The 21470-nt window shown below is 49.3% G+C and overlaps 1 protein-coding gene across 12 annotated transcripts in view; it reads left to right on the top strand.

The window, feature by feature from the left end:
• Nucleotides 1–2750: 2750 nt before the first annotated feature.
• Nucleotides 2751–21470, top strand: part of ADGRB1 (adhesion G protein-coupled receptor B1) — a 464876-nt gene continuing 446156 nt past the window's right edge. For 11 of the 12 annotated variants that reach the window (XM_053246405.1, XM_053246412.1, XM_053246399.1 and 8 more), the window contains exon 1: nt 2751–3631. The gene's annotated coding sequence lies outside the window, so the exon portion shown is untranslated. Of the gene's footprint in view, nt 3632–4771; nt 5066–21470 lie in introns of those variants that run through there. The other variant, XM_053246401.1, reaches the window with a different exon arrangement.

Raw genomic sequence — 21470 nt, forward strand, 5'->3', positions numbered from 1 at the left:
CCGGAGAAGCTGACTCGCTATAAGGCAGCTTCCTATGTTCTCTCTCTCCCCACCCCCTGCCAATCCCACCAACAAACATGCCTTCTTGGGCTGCTTCTGAAATGGAGCAGCAAGAGCTTCATTCACACGTTATGTTCAACACATGTACAGCTGGACACTTCCTATTTGTGCCCTGCATTGGAGGAGCCTCTTCACTTTCAACAGGAACGCCTGCTTTAAACGAATTGCCTTCAAACGGACTGCAGTGGGCTTAACTCCAAAGGGACAGGCTTAACTGGCCGGTGTGTGCTGTGCATTGTGTCCACCATGAACCTGCATTTTCCTTATTTTTGTATTGACCATTAGGATGATTAAATGGGAGGATTCCCCCACCAGCAGCAACTCTTTTCATGTCTAGGGTTATGGAGAGACTTGTAAAATCACATCCTCGGATACCCTTAATAGAACGGGTAGAATAATTCTCTGCACGCTCCTCTCCGATGCTAAATAATGCAGGGCAATTTTCTTTTACAAGTCTATGGATAGATTTGTGATACTAATCTCTATTGATTAGGTCTATGGAAGCGGAGCAGAATGGTGATTAATCTGGATTGTAAAAGTCTCGACTGAAATGGTGCGGTGTTGTGGAACTACCTCTGAGCCGAAGGTGGCTCCTTGCTTTTGGTCTGTGATGCTCTGGGGGCGCTCCAGACCGCTCAGGCAGCCGAGGACCTACGGAGCCTCCTCTCTGGCACATCTCTGGCGGCCCCTTTCCCGCCGCCTCCCTCGTTCTTGCTCTCCTTGACTTTCGCTGTGTTATTTAACGGCTGTAATTCTCTTCCACACGGCTCCCGATGGTGGTGATGATGATCTCCAGGACTTCAGCCCGGACAGGTGGTTGCTGTCTTGGTCCAGATTCCCCCGCCCTCCCCGCCAGCCCTGGGGGAGGAGTCCACGACTTCCTCACTCCCCAAAGATGAAGAGGGAACGTTGATCTCGGGGCAGCATCTCTGTCCTACCCGCCCCCCTTCAGTTCCCGACACCCCACCCCGCCCCGCCCGCCATATCTCTCTCTCACACACACACACACACACACACGTACGTCAATAACGTCTTTAAGCCAACGAGGTACTTGGGCTATTCCATTGGATAGAAAGCATTCAGCAGCCAAGCCCAGCCGTAGACCATGTAGTCACGATTTGGAATGTGGCTAAGGCGAAATACCTGGGCATAACCCTCTCGAACCAGGGGAAGTTGCTCCCGAGTAAACACGGGGAGGATCAAGCTGGGAAGCAAATTTACAAAAATCCCGAACTAAGGCGCTCTCTCTCGCTCTCTCGCTCTCTCTCTCTCACACACACACGTTAGCCCTACTAGGAAGCTTACGTTGCAATTCTTACCCGGGAGTAAGCCCTACCGAACACTGCGGGGTGTACTTCCAGGCAAACACGTACAGGATTGTGCTGTAAGGCTGCAGTCCTGTACACAGTTAGCTGGGACTAAGCTTCCTAGGCCACCCGCCGTGGGATTAACGTCCGAGCAAACATGGGGTGAATCGGGGCCGCCACAGCAGCCGCGATCCACAAGTCTGTTGCTCCTCCTCAGACAGACTTGGCAGTGACTCCCACGGCGGACAATGGCCAGCCCTCTCCCGCCCGCCCTCCGTGCGCCGGGCTATGGGGGCAGCCCCGACTCTCTCTCTCTCTCTCTCTCTCCGTCTGCCCAGCAGCAGGGCTGCTTTGCGCGCCCAGGAGCCAATGCCCGGGACCCGGGAAGGGAGGCGGGGGCTGCGAGGCAGCGTGCCTTAGCTCAGCCCAGTCGCGGGGCTTGCCCAGGCTCTCGGGGGCCTGCTGCGGGGAGAGGCACGCGGGTTGTGTGTGCGCCTGGGGGAGCGCAATCTGCCCGCCGCCTCTCCAAGAGGCAGGAGGCGCCTCTTCGCAGGCGAGGCTCTCCAGCGCTCGGCCGACTCGGGCAGCGGCAGTGACTTCCCCTGCTCTTCCCCGGAGGGAGGCAGAGAAGAGGAGCGGGGCGGGCTGGCGAGGAGAGAGGCGAGAGGAGCGGGCGGGAGCCGCAGCCCCAGCCCAGCCAGCTCGCTGCTCGCCTGGCGTGTGCGTCCTCCTGGTCAGCCTCTCCAGTGGACGGCCCGCGCAATCCATCAGCGAGCCAGCTCCGTTCCCAAACGCATTACGCATCTCATTCTCTCTGCGGGGGACCCCCCCCCATTGCATTTTCAGCCCACTGCCCGCTTCCCGCAAGCCCTCTCCCAGGCAGCGCCACTGGGCAGGCGGAGAGCCGCGCGCCCCCACAGCCAGCCAGCCAGCCAGCTCGCCTCCAGCCTCCTCCTCTCGCGCCGCCACTGCATCGCTGCCCCGATCCGCCCCCAGCCCAGCTCCCTTTACCTCTCCTCGGCTCTTGCCATCGGCTGCAGGGAACACCCCGGGCCTCCCCCCCGCCGCCACCTCCTCCCTGCCGGTCATCTTCCCGGGCGGGGATTATTACCTGGCCCGGGTTGCGCACCGTGATTACAAGTGGATTGGGCAGATTTACGGGGGACAAACAGACCAAGCGCCCCTCCGCACCGGCTCCGCGTCTCGCTCGCTCGCCTTCCTTCCCCGCCTGTCTCCGCGGGCTGGAATAAAGTTCGCTCCGGCTGGGAGCCCCATTGCTCTGGCAGGCTTTCTCCGTTGCTCGCTGGATCTCTCGGGGTTTTATTGCTGTTAAAGATCTAGATAGAATGGAGGTTGCTTATTTTAGGGTTTGCTCTCCGATCTGCCCGTTTTAACAAAGCGGGATGTGTGTATGAGAAAAAGAGAGAGCTCTTTTATCAGCCTCTCTCTCTCTCTCTCTCTCTCTCTCTCTCTCTGACTCTCTCCACCCCTCCTTCCCTCCCTCCCTCCCTTCTTCCCTTCCCACCCTCCCTTTCCCTCTCTCTCCCCTCTCTCTCTCTCTAATGTGCGAGCTGGGAAGCTTATAAAAGCCTGATGTAATCCTTAATGCAGCCTCTGGCTACATAAACCGAGTCTAGTTGCAACAACCGGGAGAAGGAGGAAGGGAAGGGAAGAAGGAAAACCGAAATCCAGAAGCAGAATTGTTCGAAAAGGAGAACAGACTCAGGGAAGCCTCAAAGAGGGTCTTTGGCCATGGATGGATATGCGCCTATCTGATCTTCCCGGGAAAGAAGGTTCCGCTTTCACGGTGGGGCTGGGGGCCACACAACGCTACCTTGAACCTTTCGGTTTTTCGAAGAAGACTCACTCGCTTCTCCGGTGGATCTAATCCCTCCTCGGGTTTCTTCCGTTCAGCTGCAGTCCTTCTCTAGCGTGGGCTTTGAGCTGCTCCCTTCGCGAAGGATGCCTGCCGCCTTCAGATGATTCTTAAGCAGCTTGCATTCTGGTTTGGGTACTGAAAGATCCAAGCGGTTTTTGTCTTGTCTTTTACTTTACCTTTTGGAGCAAAGTTTTGCTTGGTTTGGTTCGAGAGAGAGAGAGAGAGAGGCTTGGAAGGGGAGAAAAGGCAAAAGAACCACCCACCCCGAAAGCCTTTTGGACTCTCTCGTCAATGGCCATTTTCTTACTTCTGGATTTGTGCATGGTTTCCATTTGGAATTTGCCCTAGCTGGGGGAAAGGATATAATTGCTGGATGGTCGAAAAGGTAAGATTTCGAGTTTTCTGTGGGTCTTTGGTGTGTATCTGTGTGCTTTTTGTGTTGCGGCGGGGGGAACCTTCCTTAACCAGTTGGCTCTTGAGGAGTGGATGTAACTTACAGAGAGGGGAGACTTCTCCTCCTAATATCTGTTGCCTTTGACTCAAAACCAGTTGGATAGCTTAACTAATTCCTCCATCAGTGACATATGCGACCATTTCAACTTTAGCCTCCTTGTTGCTGAGGGCATTGAAGGTAACCAGAGTTACTTTTTTAAAGAGAGAGAGAGAGAGAGAGAGAGAGAGAGAGAGAGAGAGAGAATATTTGGGGTGCGGATTTGGGGGTGGGGGATGAAATCTACCAGTTTGCGAAGGAGAGGGAAAGAGCTGCCTGCGAGGGGGGAGTCCCAGCGCACTGCAAAGCCAGCCAGCTTCCCTATCAGTGGAGATGCAAAGGGGTGGGGTGGGGATTACCCCGGTTCTTTTGCCCAAGGGGTCTGTGGAGCCTCGGCACGGAGAAGACCTGACCTCGCCAAGGCAGTGTTTCGTCTGAGAGAGGCCGGGGAAACCCACAAGTCTGCATTGGGGGGGCGGCGAGGCTGGGGCTGCACTCCTCGCAGGCTTAGATGGGAATCCAGCCCGCCGGCCCCAAAAGGACTGACTCGCGAGTAAAGGGGAGAGCCAGGAACCAGGCTGGGAATCTTCTGGCAAGTTGGAGAGCCGGGACCTCCGCTTTGAAATCACCCCCAGTACAGCTGTGGGCAGTTACTGGGGGGAATGGAAAGGGGGACGCGGTGTGGGGGGGGGAGGAAGGAGAAGCAGACCCTTTCATGCTCCCCAGCCACGAAGTTCTCTTCTCCCCCCCCACAAGCATTTGTCCCTCCCACACTTCTGAAAGAGCACATTTTAGAGAAAACAAACAAGGAATTCTTTAAAGGCACAGTGAGTGTCTTTTGCGCACTCGCAAGCCACATGAAGCGCGCGCTCTCTCGTCGTCCCATTGACCGCCACTGAAGCATTCTGGAAGCTGTCGTTTGCAGCTTACACGCCGCATGCACTCCTCGGAGATCCCCCCCCCCCATTACATGTACTTGGTCCTTCAGAAGTAAAGGCGCGCGATTCAGGAGACTCCGCCAGGAAGGGCATCATTGCCAAGGCACCCTCCGCTGGCGCTTCTCGGTCCCCTGGGAAGCCTGCTCGGTTGCCAGCCTGCCTCTTCCTAACCTGCAGAGGAGGACGGAGACGGGCGACGAGGATTTGGGGGTGTGCGTGCACGTCTCCCCCGCTTCCGCACGTGCTAACCCGGGGGATTCAACCCTGCCCCGGAGGGTCCAGCCTCAGTCCTTCCAAGCGTCTGATCCGAATGGGAGGCAGGAGGAGAGGGAATCGCCCAGGCGGTGGAGGTATTGCCTTGCCAGGGATGTCCAACTCCATCCAAAGCCAGGTATTTCCCCCTGCGCGTTTGGGTCGCTGGAGAGGAAAGGGAGGGGAGCCCCGGTGACACTGCCCTGTTGAGCTCCTGACCCGAATGCATCGATTGTATTGAGCTACCCGGTCTGAATATCATAGCAAGGTCAAAGTAATAGCATAATGACATAATATATATAATGTATATATAAAATGTATATATATATATATATATAATGTGTATATATATATATATATATATATATATATATATGTGTGTATATTATATATGTGTGTGTGTGTATGTGTATACACACACACACACACACACACACACATATATATATATAATGTTCTGCAAAAATCTGCTGCGGGTGAGCAGGGGCATCCACGCATCCCCGTGGCTAGCGCTTGGACAGCTCCCTCGGATCCCGCCGCTAGCCAGCGCTCCTGGCTCGGGACCCCTTTCCAAGGCGACGAGGCTGCAGCCCGGCTGGTGGCCTTTGGTGTCCCTCTGGGCGGCTGCTGCTGCTGCTGCTGCTGCGTCTGCCTCGGGCACATTTGAGGGTTCCGTGGCCAATCCGAGAGCCAGGCAGGAAGGGAGGCACCTGCAGCTCCGGCCTCCAGCCTTGCTCTGTGGATCGGGAAATGACGGCGCCGCCTCCCCCGTCTTCCTGTTTTACCTGTTGATGGTTTTGCTTTTCAGCCTGAGGAGGGCGGGGGCGGGGGGCGGAGAGAGAAAGGGACGGCATCGGGTTGGAAAAGGCAAGTCGCCTCCTTCATGGTTCTTTCAGGCACACAGGACGAAGCGGGGTCCCGGTGCCCCGGGTGATGATGGCGAAGGAGCAAAGAGCCGTGCAGCCAGGGTTGAGGATGCGTTGCTCAGGGCTTTGCGCTTAAAAGGAGGGGGGAGGGTATCCAGAGAGAGAAGCGGGGAGTGGGCGGGCAAGACGCACATACTGTGATTCATCAGAACTCAGGTAAGCCAAAGTTTCAGTGGGCTGAATTGCTCCCACTGAAGCCAGGGGCTCTTGGATCCAGTCGCTGTCTTCAGCTTCAGGGAGGATCTCAGCCTTGAGTCTCTCTCCCCCCCCCCCCGCCAATGTTATTGGACTCCCGCTCCCATCACCAGCAGCCACAGTGATCACAGGCTGCTTTAGCTGGGGATGATGGGAATGGGAGTCAAACAAGATCTGGGGACCCAGGCTTGAGAACGCCTGGCAACTGCTTTAGCATTGGGAGCAGCCAATCACACACACACACACACACACACACACACCGTCAAGATTCTCAAGGAAATGGTCTCTCGCTCTTCCTGGGACACCCCCCCACACACACACACACACCAGGGATGGTGCTGCAAATTGGTGTCCTCTGGGACACATTCTCAAAAAGGGGACCCCCTGCGAGAGTCGTGTGTGCGTGGAATCGGCTGGAGTGGACCTGTGCCTACAGGCAGGCACCAAACTCCGTGCCCCTGACCCCGTTGGGGTTTCTAACACCACCCCCAGATCCACACCCCCCACCAAGCCTGTTCCTCGCCTCGCCCCCTCCTCCCTCCTACCGCGAAAGGAAAGGAAAGGAAAGAAGGGAGAGTCCTCCTGGCTAGTTTTTTGTTCCAGGTAGAAACGGTGCCAAGAACTTTCTCTCGCTGCCCCGGAAAACAGGGCCCGCCTCAGCTCAGCTGCCTCCGGGGCGATCCTGGATTCGGAGTTGAAGGGGGGCCCGCCCGCAGGTGGGGCTGGAGGGGGCACGTGGGTCGAAGCTGGTGGGTTCCATTGCACACGAGCTTCCGCTCAACTGCCTTGTGGCTCGGGTGGGATATGTGTGTGTGGGGGGGGGACGTTTTCAAGGGGGAAGGCGTCCGTGTTTGAGGACGGGCTTGCGATCCAGCCCCTTTGCAGGCTTCTCCAGACAGAGATAGGCATTGTTTCTATCTTCCTAATTCCCCCCAACACCTAACATTTTCCTGAGAAATGTTTTGGGGATTGCAGTGCATTCCCTCCCCCCCACTGGACTCGTGTATTTGGTCCCCCTCGCCCGCGAGCACTTCTATTGTGGTGTGGCCCTTTCCAAGAAAATCGGGAGACCGGGTTGGTGAACTAAAACTGCCTTCAAAAGCCAGTTTATATACTGCCTTTTAAAATACAGTCTCAATCAGGAGCTTGTCTGAAAAGGATTTTGCAAAAGTAAAAGGGAAAATGGTTTTTTTGAAATTTTCTGGACTTGACCAACCTAACATGAAAAGGTTTTTTAATCTAACATTGCAATTCATCCAAGAATAATTCAGAAGAAGAGAAAGGAGCGTTTGAGCTCGCTTTATTTTACCGGTAGAGAAAGGCACAGAAATGTACAAGAAGCAGCAATTTCCCCTCCTCCCCGAGAAATCTATAAGCCTGGGTTAAGTAGATTCTGAGTTACAGAATCTTCGTGAATGTGAAATCTACAGGAAAACGTGTTACATCGGATTACAAGACCGCGTGTATTTTTGCATAAACAGCTTTCTGGGCAAAAGACTAGACTCCCGATTTCTTCTGCAAAAATCCGCGTGAGTTTGCTGCCCAACACAGAACAGAATATTTGTTCTGTGGCCACTGAACATTAGAATGTCACCAGGAATTGCCCCAGAAGCGAGTGAGTGAAATGAAATGGGGCAGCGAGAATTCCTTGGGCTATAGGAAGGAATGTATTATGGAATTAGGCACTGCTTTGCAGAAGCAGATATTCCTCGGTTCCCCACTGCTAGACTGTGGGCCGTACAAAGAGAACCACCCGACAGGTTGGGATGCCTGGTCTCCAAAGCCAGAGTTCTTGGACTGATGCCTGATCCACAGAGCACTTAAGCCAGATGTACTGGATTTGTCACTTTTAGTCCATTGACTTCAAAGGGAGTCATTAAGGTTAACGGAAATTGTCCAGGCTCAGCTGGCTGATATGCAATGGGTAGGATGAAAAAAAAGACACACACCCCCTGCCAGCCAATGGCTAAGAAATATCTTTCTGGGTACCTCCAAATCCTTGATGGAGTACATAGCCTCATTCATGACATTCCCGGTGGGCTGGAGTTGTAAATATGGTTTGTTACCTGATTTTTAATAACTGGATCCGCAAGACAGCAGGTATCAGGGGGTGGCAGTTCTGAGTGATTCTCACTCCTGGCACTCAATAATGGCAGAATAAGAGATCCTGCTTCTCTGAAGGCTGAACTGAAAGCTCACAATCACTCTGCCTGCCTGTCGAATTTGGAATGAAAAATTTGGGATGTGAAGTGGCGTGGTGGAAAAGGCTGTGAACAGTTTTCAGATAGGTTTTCCCATTCCTGTAGGAAAAATCACTGCCTTCTCTACATCCGTTTTCAGGCTTGTCACCAGGGACGTTTCTGGGGGGGAATGGTATTGGGTCTATTGGTATTCGCTTCATCCACCCACCCAGGCTCTGTTCATCGATTCCCATGTAGAGCATCCATCCACCAAAATCTTTCCATGCGTGACACTTGCTGTTTTACAGCTTGTTCCTAAACATGACTCACAATTAAATCCAGTGAAGTCCAATGGGACTTATTTCCTCCTGGTACGTATGTTTCGGGTTGCAGTTTTCAAGTTGGATGCAACCATACACATCCTTTGCCTTCTCCGTCCATCAATTCTTCTCTCCATTCGCCAGCCAAGCACAACAAGCGCTCTCACATTCTTTCCTCTGATATGCAGCATAACTTTGCTTTAAAGCCAGGGTTCTCAGACTTGGGTACCCAGGTGATGTTGTTGTTGTACAGCTCCCTGCTTTAAAGGGATCGTTGGCACTTGCTAGGCTCCCTTTCGGCATTCATATTAGACATCTCCCTTGCCCTGGTATATTTGCTGTTGCCATTAAAAATGTCTTGCAGTTAGAAAGAAAGAAAGCCTTCACGCCAACAAGTCCAAGTCTGATGGTGGGTGATGAAGCCAGATCAACAGGGGTGTGTATATCTACTTCTTAGTGGAAAGTATTCAGGGCCAACTCATACGCCGAGTAGATTAGCTGTTCTGTGTTCTTGGAGAGTTTTTTTGTGTTTGCTGTGCTAGCTGGGGGTAATGCTGGCCATGGATCTCACGCAAGTCACCTTTTTTATTTTCTCCAAGTCACAGAGAGATGGCGCTCTTTCTCCAGTTATAACCTCTCCATGTTGACTTTTCTTTCAAGTTGAGTATACTGGTAACGATTGGGTTTCTTCCTGTGCCATTAGCAATGGGCGTGTAAAGTGGGGGTGTTGGGGGAGGAGAGAGGAAATTTGGATGAGATCACTGAAATCCAATGATGGAAACTGTCAATTCTCCTTTGAGATCAACCGTACTTTAATGTCTGCATGTTGGTCAATCTAGTCCACAGTCACATGCAGCTGGGATGCTTGGAGAGAAGTGTCAAGTGTTTTCCAAACTGGAAAACAGGGGTCTTTGCATTCAAAACCCACCTTTTTTGTGAGAAGCCTTTGGCTTAGTCCCTTAGTCCCCATATCCCACAGAATTTGAGTACATGGGACTGAACGAGATGCAAATTCCTCCCCTGTTTATCCCTGCCTCCATGACCCTTTATTTTGTTGACTTCCCTGTGATGGAATGTAGATTGTAACCACCTCAGGGCAGGCCCCTCTGCCCTTTTATACTGTATGAAGTGCCATGCACATTGATAACCCCATGTGAATAATTATCTTAAAGGACTTTAAATACAACACTGTGAGTGTTAGTAATCCTGAAAACAGCCATTCAAAGGCAGGGCAGTATCACCCCCATCAAGCGGTCTGAGGTGGGGGTGGAGTTAAGGTGTGATCCTGTGGCTGGAGCAGATTTCAGGAAATATAAATAACCCGTGCTTAATTTTTCAAAGAAAAGGAGAGGTGCTAGGGCTTGACTTTCTTTTGAAGTACCACCTTCTGATCTGGAGCTGTTCCCCGAATCTGTTGTGTGAGAACCCTGTTGGTGAGTGGAGGGCAATTTCCAAGAAGCTTATTTCATGATTTGCAAGGCTAACGTCTGGCACTGAAAACAGCAGACCCTGGTAACAATTAAGCCTGGTTTCTCCTTAACTCAGGGGTTCTCAACTGCAACTCTCATCAGGAGAGCTGGTCTTGTGGTAGCAAGCCTGACTTGTCCCCTTAGCTAAGCAAGGTCTGCCCTGGTTGCATTTGAATGGGAGACCACATGTGAGTACTGTAAGATATTCCCCTCAGGGGATGGAGCCACGCAAGGAAGAGCATCTAAGTTCCAAGTTCCCTCCCTCCCTTCTCCAAGATAGGGCTGAGAGAGATTCCTGCTGAAGCCACTGCCAGTCTGTGTAGACAATACTGAGCTGGATAGACCAATGGTCTGCCTTGGTATATGGCAGCTTCCTATGTACCAGTGTTCCATGGCTATGATGGGAGTTTAATCCAACAACATCTGGGGACCTCAGGTTGAGACCCCCTGCCTTAACGGCATTATGTATCAGGCCCTATAGCACAACTTGCTTTTTAAATGCAGATCTCTCTATTTCATCTCCCCCACTTAAAGCTCTTCCCTCCCACAATGCTATTTAATCAACTGTTTCTCTCTCCTGCCAGCATTGCCTGACACTGAATGAACATCAGCTTGTGAAGGACTGGATCGCCAGATTTTATTTCTGCCCCCCACCCCGCCCCACCACACACACACACACACACACCCATGCTTCACAGAAACTGTGCAAATTGCATTTTGAATTTTTTTTTAACTACCTTTGGTCGCAAGCCAGGCTGGGGCCACCCATTCCATCATAAAAAAACAAAACAAAACAACCCATGCTGTTCTCCTTGCTCACATTTGCCCGTTGTGTGAATTGCTTTCCTAGTCTCTTACTCTCCTGTTATTTGTTTTAAGGATTGTGTATGACAGAGCTGAAATTATCTTGTGAGAAGAAGGAGGGGAGAAGTTGGATAATATAGAGATCAAATAAATAATAAATTTAAAAAACCAATAATGTCAATTTAGTCTTGGTGAAAAGTGATGATCAAATGGGTATTTCTTCTAAGGCAGGGGGTTCCCAACCTGAAGTACCCCAGATGTTGCTGAATGACAACTCTACAATTTATTGTGGCTGGAGATGGTGGGAATTGTAGTTTAGCAGGTTGGGAACCCCTGTTCAATCTAAGGGATATGCAAACTAGCCAAAAAAAGTGGGTTCTGGATTACAATGGTTGGATAAGGGCAGTGCTTAATTTCTAAGGAAAATTCAGCAGAAAATAGCCTTGCTAGGTAAACTCTGACAAGCTGATATAGATGTGTCAGTCCTCACTGCCCATTCCAGCCTGCATTGCAACATTATTAATTAATTAATTAATCAATCAATCAAATTTATACACCGTCCCAAACTTTTGTCTCTGGACAGTTAACAATAGCATAAAACCAGTTAAAAATATATACAAAAAACTTTTTAAAAAAATTAACAATTAAAAAAAACCCCAGAAATTAAAACCCCACAATTTTTTAGGAAGCTGATTAATGATATTTATATACTGCATTTCAACTCACGTGATGCACTGTGGGAGTTCCAGGAGGCGGGACACGTCCCAACCCGCACATCTCTCCACACTGCCAGGGAAACAGCGGACCTTCTGGGTGTGTGGGATTCTGTGCCCTGACCCACTCCGACCTGGCAGCTGGATTGTCTGTGGGGAAGATGAGCTTTGGCTGCAGCCCTCTCACAAGATCAGTCGTAAGAAAGGGCTGACAGTATGCTGAGCTGAATAGGGTCATTTGCTCTCCAACAGCTAGGTGCAAAGAGACTCACCACCTTCCACGGTACCTCTTTGGCCAATTGACCAGTTTGCCCAGTTGGGGTTGGTTGTGCTGTCGAGTCAGTGTTGACTCCCGGTGACCGCAGAGCCATGTGGTTTTCCTGGTAGAATACAGGAGGGGTTTACCATTGCCTTCTCCCATGCAGTATGAGATGATGCCTTTCAGCCTTTCAGTATTCTCTGGATATCCGTACAACACCTTAAGGTCATTCTCACAAGCAGCCCTATGCTGGAGATGCTGCGTAGGGAGGGAACTGGGAAACTTCTGCTCTTCCCAGAGCGGCTCCATCCCCTATAAGGGGAATCTCTTCCAGTGCTCACACTTCATCTCCCATTCATTTGCAACTAGGGTGGACCCTGCTTAGCTAAGGGGACGAGTCATGCTTGCTACCACAAGACCAGCTCTCCTCTCCTCAGGATTAGGATCAGTCCCGATCCCAGTGCTCTAGGCCCTTCTACCTCAAATTTGGGCCATGTGTCTTCTCCGGCTGCCTGCAGCCCGAGCGTACACAGAGCCAAGTGGCAAGAGCGCCCTGGCAGCGGGGAAACCCCCCAATGCATCACACTCCTGGCGCAGTGCATTGTGGGATGCCAGAGGACTTCCTCCTCCGGCTCCCAGCTCTGCCACTTGGCATGGCACCGCTCATGTGCCACACAAATGGCAGAGCCCTCAGAGGAAAGGCGATCGTGTGCAGGGAGGTAGGCCGGAGTGTGAAGGGCATTGTGGTCCAACAACAGCTGGACAGTCTCAGGGGTCGCTCATCCCCACGCAAGCTCTGTCAAGAGGCTTTTGGGGGATGCCGAATGAGTAATCTGTTCTAATTGCTGGTTCTGTCAGATATGTTATCATCTTGTTCGATATTGCCTTATGCTTTGAGTTCCCCAGTGGGAAAGAAGCAGGATAGAAATCTGAAAAATAAATAAAGACAGACATTGCAGAGCCCCCATCCACCTGCAATGTGTAGAAGCCCTTGAGCAGCGATCTTGCCATGAAAAGAGGAGTGTTACAAGCATGCTCCTCTTGACATCTATAACACGTTGGAAGGTACAGGAGTACAAGGGCTGTGCAATGCTTGGATGGGGCCGTAGCCAGGGCCGGTGCCATACTATTTTGTGCCCTAGGCAAGCCTAAGTACTTGCATACACCCCCCCCCCAAAAAAAAATTGTAACTTCGATTTTCAAAAACAGATGCTTTGCAGAAAAAACGAAAAGCACAAAACTTGAAACTGCTCAATTTATTTTAAATGGCAAGAATAGGAAATACATCCATTTTTGATTATCTTTCTCAAATACAAAAGAAAATATTTTGGCACAGAAATAATTTTAATGTATTTGATACACACTGCGCCCTTCTGAGGTCTGTGCCCTAGGCGGCTGCCTAGTTGGCCTGATGGCAGCACCAGCCCTGGACGGAGCTCAGTAGCAGAGCAACTGCTTTGCATGCAGAAGGTCCCAGGTTCCATCCTTGTCAGCATCTCCAGTCATTTTCGTCAGCATAGTCAGTACTGAAATAGATAGACTAATGGTTTGATTCAGTATAAGGCAGCTTCTTACGTACCGGCATTCCTATGTTTGGGGGCCTATCTTGAGGGAGCGGCAAAGGTGGGATGATGAAGGGCTGGCCATGAATTGAATCAGGCCAAAAGGAATCAAGAGCTCTTCCAAAGCCCCAAATCAAACTGGGTCGGGGGGCGGCACTCTGAAGTGTTGAAGTGGGTCCCAAATTGAACTGGGGCTGCTTTGCACAGTTCTAATGAGCATGCAGGGATGCTATGGCATGCCACTATCTGGAAAGGTGGGAGTATGCAATGGTGAACGGGAGCTGGCTTTATTTTTATTTTTATTTATTTTACATTATATCCTGCTCTTCCTCCGAGGAGCTCAGAGCAGTGTACATGCCTATTTTTATCCTCACAACAACCTTGTGAGGTAGATTAAGCTGAGATATATATTTTATTTTATTTTATTTTACATGTATATTCCACTTTTCCTCCAAGGAGCCCAGAGCGGTATACATAGTTAAGTTTCTCCTCACAACAACCCTGTGAAGTAGGTTAGGCTGAGAGAGAAGTGACTGGCCCAGAGGCACCCAGTGAATTTCATGGCTGAATGGGGATTCGAACACCGGTCTCCCTGGTCCTAATCCAACACTCTAACCACTACACTATGCTGGCTTTACCACATACTATAGAGCAGACAGTCATGAAAGCTAGCTTGCTACTCATGTGGACACCGTGATGGGGTGACTCCTCTGACACCAGCCCATATCTCTTTGTTAGTGGCCCCAATTCTGCTAGGCCTGTGGCTAGGGGCTGCTGGAGCAGATGAGGCAGTACCTGCAGCCACCAACACACACACACACACACACACACACACACACACACACACACACACACCCTGTTGGTGGATGTATCCTAATTACCCTGCAGACAATCCACTGTAATAGATGGATGACGCAGGGTGTTGATTGGGCAGTGCAAAGCCGTATGGGCTGAGTGGTGGAATTTTCTCCACCACCCTCTTTGTTTCTAGGGATGTGGGAGGAATATAAAGAGATGTTTTTTCATCCTAGTTCTTTTCCTTTTCCCTGAGTAGCATAAGGTAGGAAAGCAGGCATCGATGCAGTGAAATGGGCTTTCCTGCCAACATCTGGATATTCCAAAGGGATGGAAAGTGTCTGCTCAGGTTTAGAAATCCCAGCCCTTTTGACCTTGAACTTGTTGCCCTCTTTATCCTTAAAAGCCCTTAAACTATTAACCTTTAGGCCCAAGCTTAAATCAAAGCCAATGAAATCAGCAGAACAGCTGTTTCAGTATCTGGATAATCCCAGCTGTACATCCAAATAGAAGTGAGTGTCCCAACCCTACACATGTTTACTCAGAAGGAAGCCTCACGCTTCAAGAGGGCTTGTTGCTGAGTAAGGTTGCCCAGGAGTGCAGGAAGAATGAAACAGAGTTGCCAACTTCTTTTTTTTTTAGCGGCCTTTGTTAACTTCAGAGTACCATGACTTGGATTACTGCCAAATTTGGAGTATTGCGTACAGTTCTGGTCACCACATCTAAAGAAGGACACTGTAGAACTGGGAATGGTGCAGAAGAGGGCAACCAAGACGATCAGGGGCCTAGAGCACCTTCCTTATGAGGCAGGACTACAACTCCTGGGGCTTCTTGGTTTAGAAAAAAAGACAACTGTGGGGAGACATGATAGAGGTCTATAAAATGATGAACAGTGTGGCAAAAGTGGATAGAGAGAAATTTTTCTCCCTCATATAACACTTGAACCATCCCATGAAACTGACTGCCAGGAAATTTAGGACCAACAAAGGGAAGTACATTTTCACACAACGCATAATCAACTTGTGGAATTCTCTGCCACAAGATTTGGTGACAGCCAACAACCTGGATGGCTTTAAGAGGGGTTTGGATAACTTCTTGGAGGAGAGGTGTATCAACGGCTACTAGTCGGAGGGCTATAGGCCACTTCCAGTCTCAAAGGCAGGATGCCTCTGAGTACCAGTTGCAGGGGAGCAACAGCAGAAGAGAGGGCATGCCCTCAACTCCTGCCTGTAGGCTTCCAGTGGCATCTGGTGGGCCACTGTGTGAAAGAGGGTGCTGGACTAGATGGGCCTCCTTGGGCCTGATCCAGCAGTCTTATGTTCGTATAACTTACAGTTATTAGCAAGTGTAGTGCTAATAAGTGCTTATTTCCGTGCTAGGAAAAGCTGGTTTCTGCAGCTGATGTGTTGCAAATGACCCTGCAAGGCAAGTGGAACATAGGAAGCTGCCTTCTACTGAGTCAGACCTTTGGTCCATCCAACTCAGTATTGTCTTCATAGACTGGCAGTGGCTTCTCCAAGGTTGCAGGCAGGATTCTCTCTCAGCCCTATCTTGGAGAAGCCAGGGAGGGAACTTGAAACCTTCTGTTCTTCTCTGAGTGGCTCCATCTCATAAGGGGAAGATCTTACAGTTCTCACACATCAAGTCTCCCATTCACTTGCAACCAGGGCTGACCCTGCTTAGCTAAAGGGACAAGTCATGTTTGCTACCACAAGACCAGCTCTCCTCCTCTAGACTATTGTGTCTATTATTAATGTGTATTATTAATGTGAATTGTAGTGTCTATTATTTATGTGGGTGGGGTGTGTGAGTATTATATAAACTCTTCTAGAATCTGCCATGAACGCAATGGGTAGTCTCAGACAAAACACAGCCTGCATTTGCAGCAATAATAGATACCCATCTTGCACGGTTTTTGTAAGGTTTGCAACAAGATACTGTATGAGAAGTTATTTGAATGCATGAAAGTGCAATACAAATGCTAAGTATGATTGATTGATTGATTGATTGATTGCAAGGCACATGAGCAACCCAAGCTTGATCAGTTGGCAATTATAAAGGCAAACAAAACCAGTTAGATGCATTATACAGGGCAGCCATTGTGCCTGGAGTATAAAAGATCAGGAACCACTTAAATATAGAGGCAGATTTAAGCCTTTGTTGGGTTTGCACACTGCAGTGAAGTCCTTAAAAACTGTGAACTGCTCATTGTAATTTGCTCACAAATGTGTTTGATTATGTACCTATAAATGTATAGCCTCTGTTCATCAGAGACTGGAAAACAGCTCACAAATATATAAGATCAACACATGCATGTCCCAAGTGAAATAAAAAGATAGTGTGAACGTCCAAAGTAAGCTCATAGTAAAATTACAGTAACATTGCAAAAACAGGAGGGGAGAGAAAGGCAACAGACTCAGTTTGAGGTGGAACTAAAGCCGCCTGTGATAAAATAGGATTTGTCTGAGGACTGGGGAAGAAGGAGCAAGTCTCTTCTTCCTAGGGAGGGAGGGAGTTCCACAGGCCGAACCCCACCGCTGAGAAGGCCCTGTTCCCTACAGCCACTAACCGGGTATCTGTTAGCGGTCAGCACAAAAGGAAGGGAACAAGTGGTCCTCGAGGTAATCCGTTCCCAGGCTGCTTAGGACTTTAAAGGGTAATCCAGCACCTCTGCAACAAAGTAGCAAACCCTGCTAGAATCTTCTTCTTCTTCTTCTTCTTCTTCTTCTTCTTCTTCTTCTTCTTCTTCTTCTTCTTCTACAAATATTTATATACCACTTTTCAACAAGAGTTCCCAAAGCAGTTTACACAGAGAAATAAAAATAAATAAATAAAGAGGGCTCCCTATCTCCAAAGGGCTCACAATCTAAAAGAAACATAAAGGGATGCTGTGCTGGGGTTGGATTGGGCCACTTGCTCTCCCTCTCCTCAGTAAAGATTCTGACATGAAACTCCCATCATAAAAATTCCCATGAGGCAGAGAGAAGCAGTTGCGGAATAGTTCTACTCTAACCAGAAAGCACAGCAGCCTTCTGGTTGGGGGGAGGGACCCGATTCCCTTCCTCTGCTCAGTTCTTAATATTGGGTGAGTCACCAAGTGGTGAGTAACAGAGCGATGAAGCCTCCATGTTCGGGCATGTGTGAATCAGTCCGGAATTCAGCCCCCTTGATTCTCCTCCCACCTCTTCTCCCCACAAGTTCATGGATCATCAGCCCCCACCTTGGTCTCCTCCTCCTCCTCCTCCGGCCTCCAGGCATCTGCTGCCTCTTGCTGGAACAGCTCCTCCAGCTCTCTTTGCCAAGAAAGCCGCCGTCTCCTCCTCCAGACCCCTCCTCAAGAGCCAGCCAGCTCTTCTCAAAGTTTTCTTTCTGGTGCAACTGGAGACATCAACTCTGCTTCTTTCTCTTCATATTCCTTTCTCCCCCGACCCCAAGCAATTTAAGGCAAGATTTATGGAGGGGGGCTTTGGTTAGAGGAGATCCACAGAGTGTCATTATTTTTATAAAGATATCCATAAAAACCCTGCTGAATCTAAGACAGTCTCCTCCTGCCCACAGATATCACCAGGAAGCTCACAAACAAGGCTTAAAGGAGTTTGCCTTCTGCTTTCCCCCAGCATCTAATGTTTAAGATATTCTGCACTTGAACATGGCAGTTCGTCCATCTTGCCCTCCTCATAGGCCTTGTTAAACCTTGTCCTTCTTCTTTGATTTGTTTAATCTCCCTTTAAAAGGCATGTTCTCACAATGATCCAGGCTGGCGGGAAAGCGGGAATCCTGATCCAAGGAATGCATGCGATCCCGATTTTCTGTCATGAGAACCCAAAAATGTAGGGCTTGCAATCTTGCCCAGGCCACATCACCCCCAGCCTGGGGATCTAGGTCTAGGGTTTGATTTGGGGTGGGTGCTCTGGGGTCAGTGTGGGCTGAGTGTGGTGATTGCAAGCCCTACATTTCCAGGTTCTCATGACACAAAACTAGAAGTTTCTGAACCCCTTGGATCTAGGATTCCCGATCTCCCGCCAGCCCGGACCCAAAGTCATTGATCGAAGCCAGTGACAATTACCCCATTTTGTGGCAGTGAGTTTCACACATTAATTGTGTCATGTATGAAGTCCTTTCTGGACTCTGTTGTCTGGAATCTGTTGTCAATCAGCTTCACTGGATGACCCTAACCCTATCCAGACACCATCCTCTGCGTGCGTCTGTACACCTATACATGTCATGTGAATGGATGTACCTGCATTTATCTTCAAAATGAACCTGAGTGCAGCCTCCTCAAATGCAGGGGACAGAGAACAAATGTACTGATGCCCCTGCGTTCAGCATCTCATGTGAATAACTGTGTCTGTATAGATCAGTACCTGCATACTCTTTAAGCAGATTGCAATAGCCTTGAACAGAACACGTGAATAGGGTTCCTGAGTTCTACCATTATGAGAGCAGAAGTGAAATGGCCATCGACATTCCCAAAAGTACGTGTAGTTGAATCATCCTCTATCACATCCTGGAAACCTGCTCTGCAGATCTTTTGAGAGAGATGGGATGGCTTGCCCTGTAGCACCAGGCCAGACCCACAGCAGAACAGACCACCCCTTGCCCTGTTATCTAGCATATGCCTGTGGTTGTATTGCACCATGGCTATCACAGTCCTGAAGAGATGAGCATCATGGGAAGATGAGAATCATGCCAGGGCAGGATTCAGTCTGCTTGACTGTGGAGTGTTCTCTCCACAGTAGGGAGGCATAGCCTCCCTACTGAGTAGGGTGGCCCAGGTTTTGCTAAGGCACCTCTACACCACATGGTCTGTATGAAGGGCTCTTATGTGCTGGCAGAAGCAGTAGTGACACCAGGAATATATATGCTGCTTTTGTGGTCTCCAACTGCATCCCACCTGCAGAAGTTGGCCTATAGCAACTGCCATCCCGAGTTACTGGCCTTTGTGAGTAGAGATGATGGGAGTTGTAGTCAGCTGGAGGGCCACCATTTTAGACCACTGTTCTGCATGTTAGATTTCTAAAAGAGAAATGTTGGATGACCAGAATCTGGGTAAGAGGAGGGTCCAGCCAGGTTCCTAGTCCTGAGTGCGTTCCTGAGAAAGGGCCATGGATTGGCAAAAATGGAGAGAGGAGAAGGTGGAAGCCAGCACTGGCTACCTGCCATCTGAGCAGGATGCAGGAGGTGCTTTTCCTCCACCCTCAATGTGCTTCTTGGAAGAAGCATGCAAGGGGCTTGGAGCAGCCTCCTAGCCTGATTTTCGTTGTGAAGAACAGTCTGCTATATTTCAAGTCAGTGCTTTCATCCTACTCATACCTTCTCTGGAGTAAGTCCTACTGATTTTGATGGAATTAACTATCAAGCAAACATGCTTATGATTGCAGCCGTGTTTAAATTTCTGCTTTGTGATTTGGCAGTGGAAAGCAATGGGCAAGCAACTTGGGGTTGGGGGGTAGGGGATGAGGGGGTGGACACTTGCCCTTCTCTGGCCTCACCTATGGGCAAAACAGGTCATTGCTGGCATCTACAGGCATATCTTCATCAGAAATTTCTTCTTTCAGGCAACCAGTTCAGGATACTAGACCGACCCACCTAAAAGTGGATCCATGTTTCAAGAAGATATTTGATGGTTTCGGCTTTGTTACCAATTGTTCCTAGCCGGGTAGGTGGGGGTCCAAATGTTGCAGAACTGTCACTCCTATCAGCCCAAGCTCTAATTGATTGTGGCTACGGATGATGGAGTTGTAATTAAGCAACATCTGTAGCCCCACCACCACCATTGAGAAGCACTGCTGTAGACCCTTTGAATGGGTCCCTTCCAATGCTAACAGTCCATTATTCTAGGTCATGTAACAGCTTGCCATTGTCTTCTAGGTAATATTGTCTTCTATGATGAAACGTTCTCCTCTTACCATTTGTCTATAGCCAGTGGGGACAATGTGAGCCGGCCTCTCCAATGATTATTTTGAGAGGGCACTGGGCAGGCCCTCCCTCCTGCATGAGGGAGAGTTGAGGGACAAAAAGCTTTCAACACATTCCACACCAGGGTTTTCCCTCCAGCCTCCGAGAAGAGATTGGATTCCTTCCCAGAACACCAAAACACTTTGCAAAGATTGGCTCCGCAAAGCTCCGCATGAGTCTTTGCGGGATTAACTTAACCATTATTCTTGGCAGCTCAGCTGAGGCTTCTTTCTGCTGGTTTTAAGACTGGGCTGGATTTAGCCTGAAAATAGCTTACCAATTAAATAAAAAGCTGTTTAACAGTGTACAAATAAGAGCTGGCAGCAACCCGAGCTTTTTATAGAGAAGCAAGCAGGGCGGGGCGATCTCTTCCTGACTCCTGTTTGGATAAATCCCTGATGGCACCTGATTGGCTCCTGGTGCTATAAATTGGGACAATGAAGTTGGTTTAGCCCCCAGTAACATTCTGTTGGGCCAGCCTGCCATTCATTCTCAAGAATCGATAAAGCCCCGTAAGTTGGCTGACTGGCTAGCAGAAGCTCAAGTAAACAAATCAGGGATGTCTGGGATTGTGGTAAGGTCTATCTTGATACAGGATCCTGATCCTGAGTAGAGGAGAGCTGGTCTTGGGGTAGCAAGCATGACTTGTCACATTAGCTAAGCAGGATTCACCCCAGTTGCATATGAAAGGGAGACTAGAAGTGTGAGCACTGGAAGATATTCCCCTTTGGGGATGGAGCCGCTCTGGGATGAACATCTAGGTTCCAGGTTCCCTCCCTGGCAGCATCTCCAAGACAGGGCTGAAAGAGGTTCCTGCCTGCAACCTTGGAGAAGCCGCTGCCAGTCTGTGAAGACAATACTGAGCTAGATAGACCAATGGTCTGACTTAGTCAGTATATGGCAGCTTCCTATGGATGCTACCCGAGTGTGACACAAACCTTCCCCTAAATGAAGTCCGAATTATATAGTATATATTATTTATTTAACATATTTTTATACAGCCCCAAACTTACGTCTCTGGGTGTTTTACAACAAAATAAGAACAGAAAATAAAACAAAGAAAAAATTAGTTAAAAACAAAAACAAGGATTTTAAAACACAACAATGTTTTAGAAATGTGTAGACAAATTTCTCCCTCACCCTACCAGAGAGAAAGCAAGAAAGGTTGGTGCTATGCAAGCCAACAACAAATTAGGTTTCTATCCATGCTCCTTTCACCTGTGCATCTGAGGCTTGAAAATTGCTTACAGTCAGCCCAAAAGTGAGGATTTGGTATTGTTTTGATTATACTGAGATAATCTTTCCTGATTCTTAAGGAACCTGCTTTCATGCGGGAAAAATGATAGTAGTTTAATGCAGAGGG

The sequence above is a fragment of the Hemicordylus capensis genome, chromosome 4 (genome assembly GCF_027244095.1).
Source record: "Hemicordylus capensis ecotype Gifberg chromosome 4, rHemCap1.1.pri, whole genome shotgun sequence".
Classification (NCBI taxonomy): Eukaryota; Metazoa; Chordata; class Lepidosauria; order Squamata; family Cordylidae; genus Hemicordylus; species Hemicordylus capensis.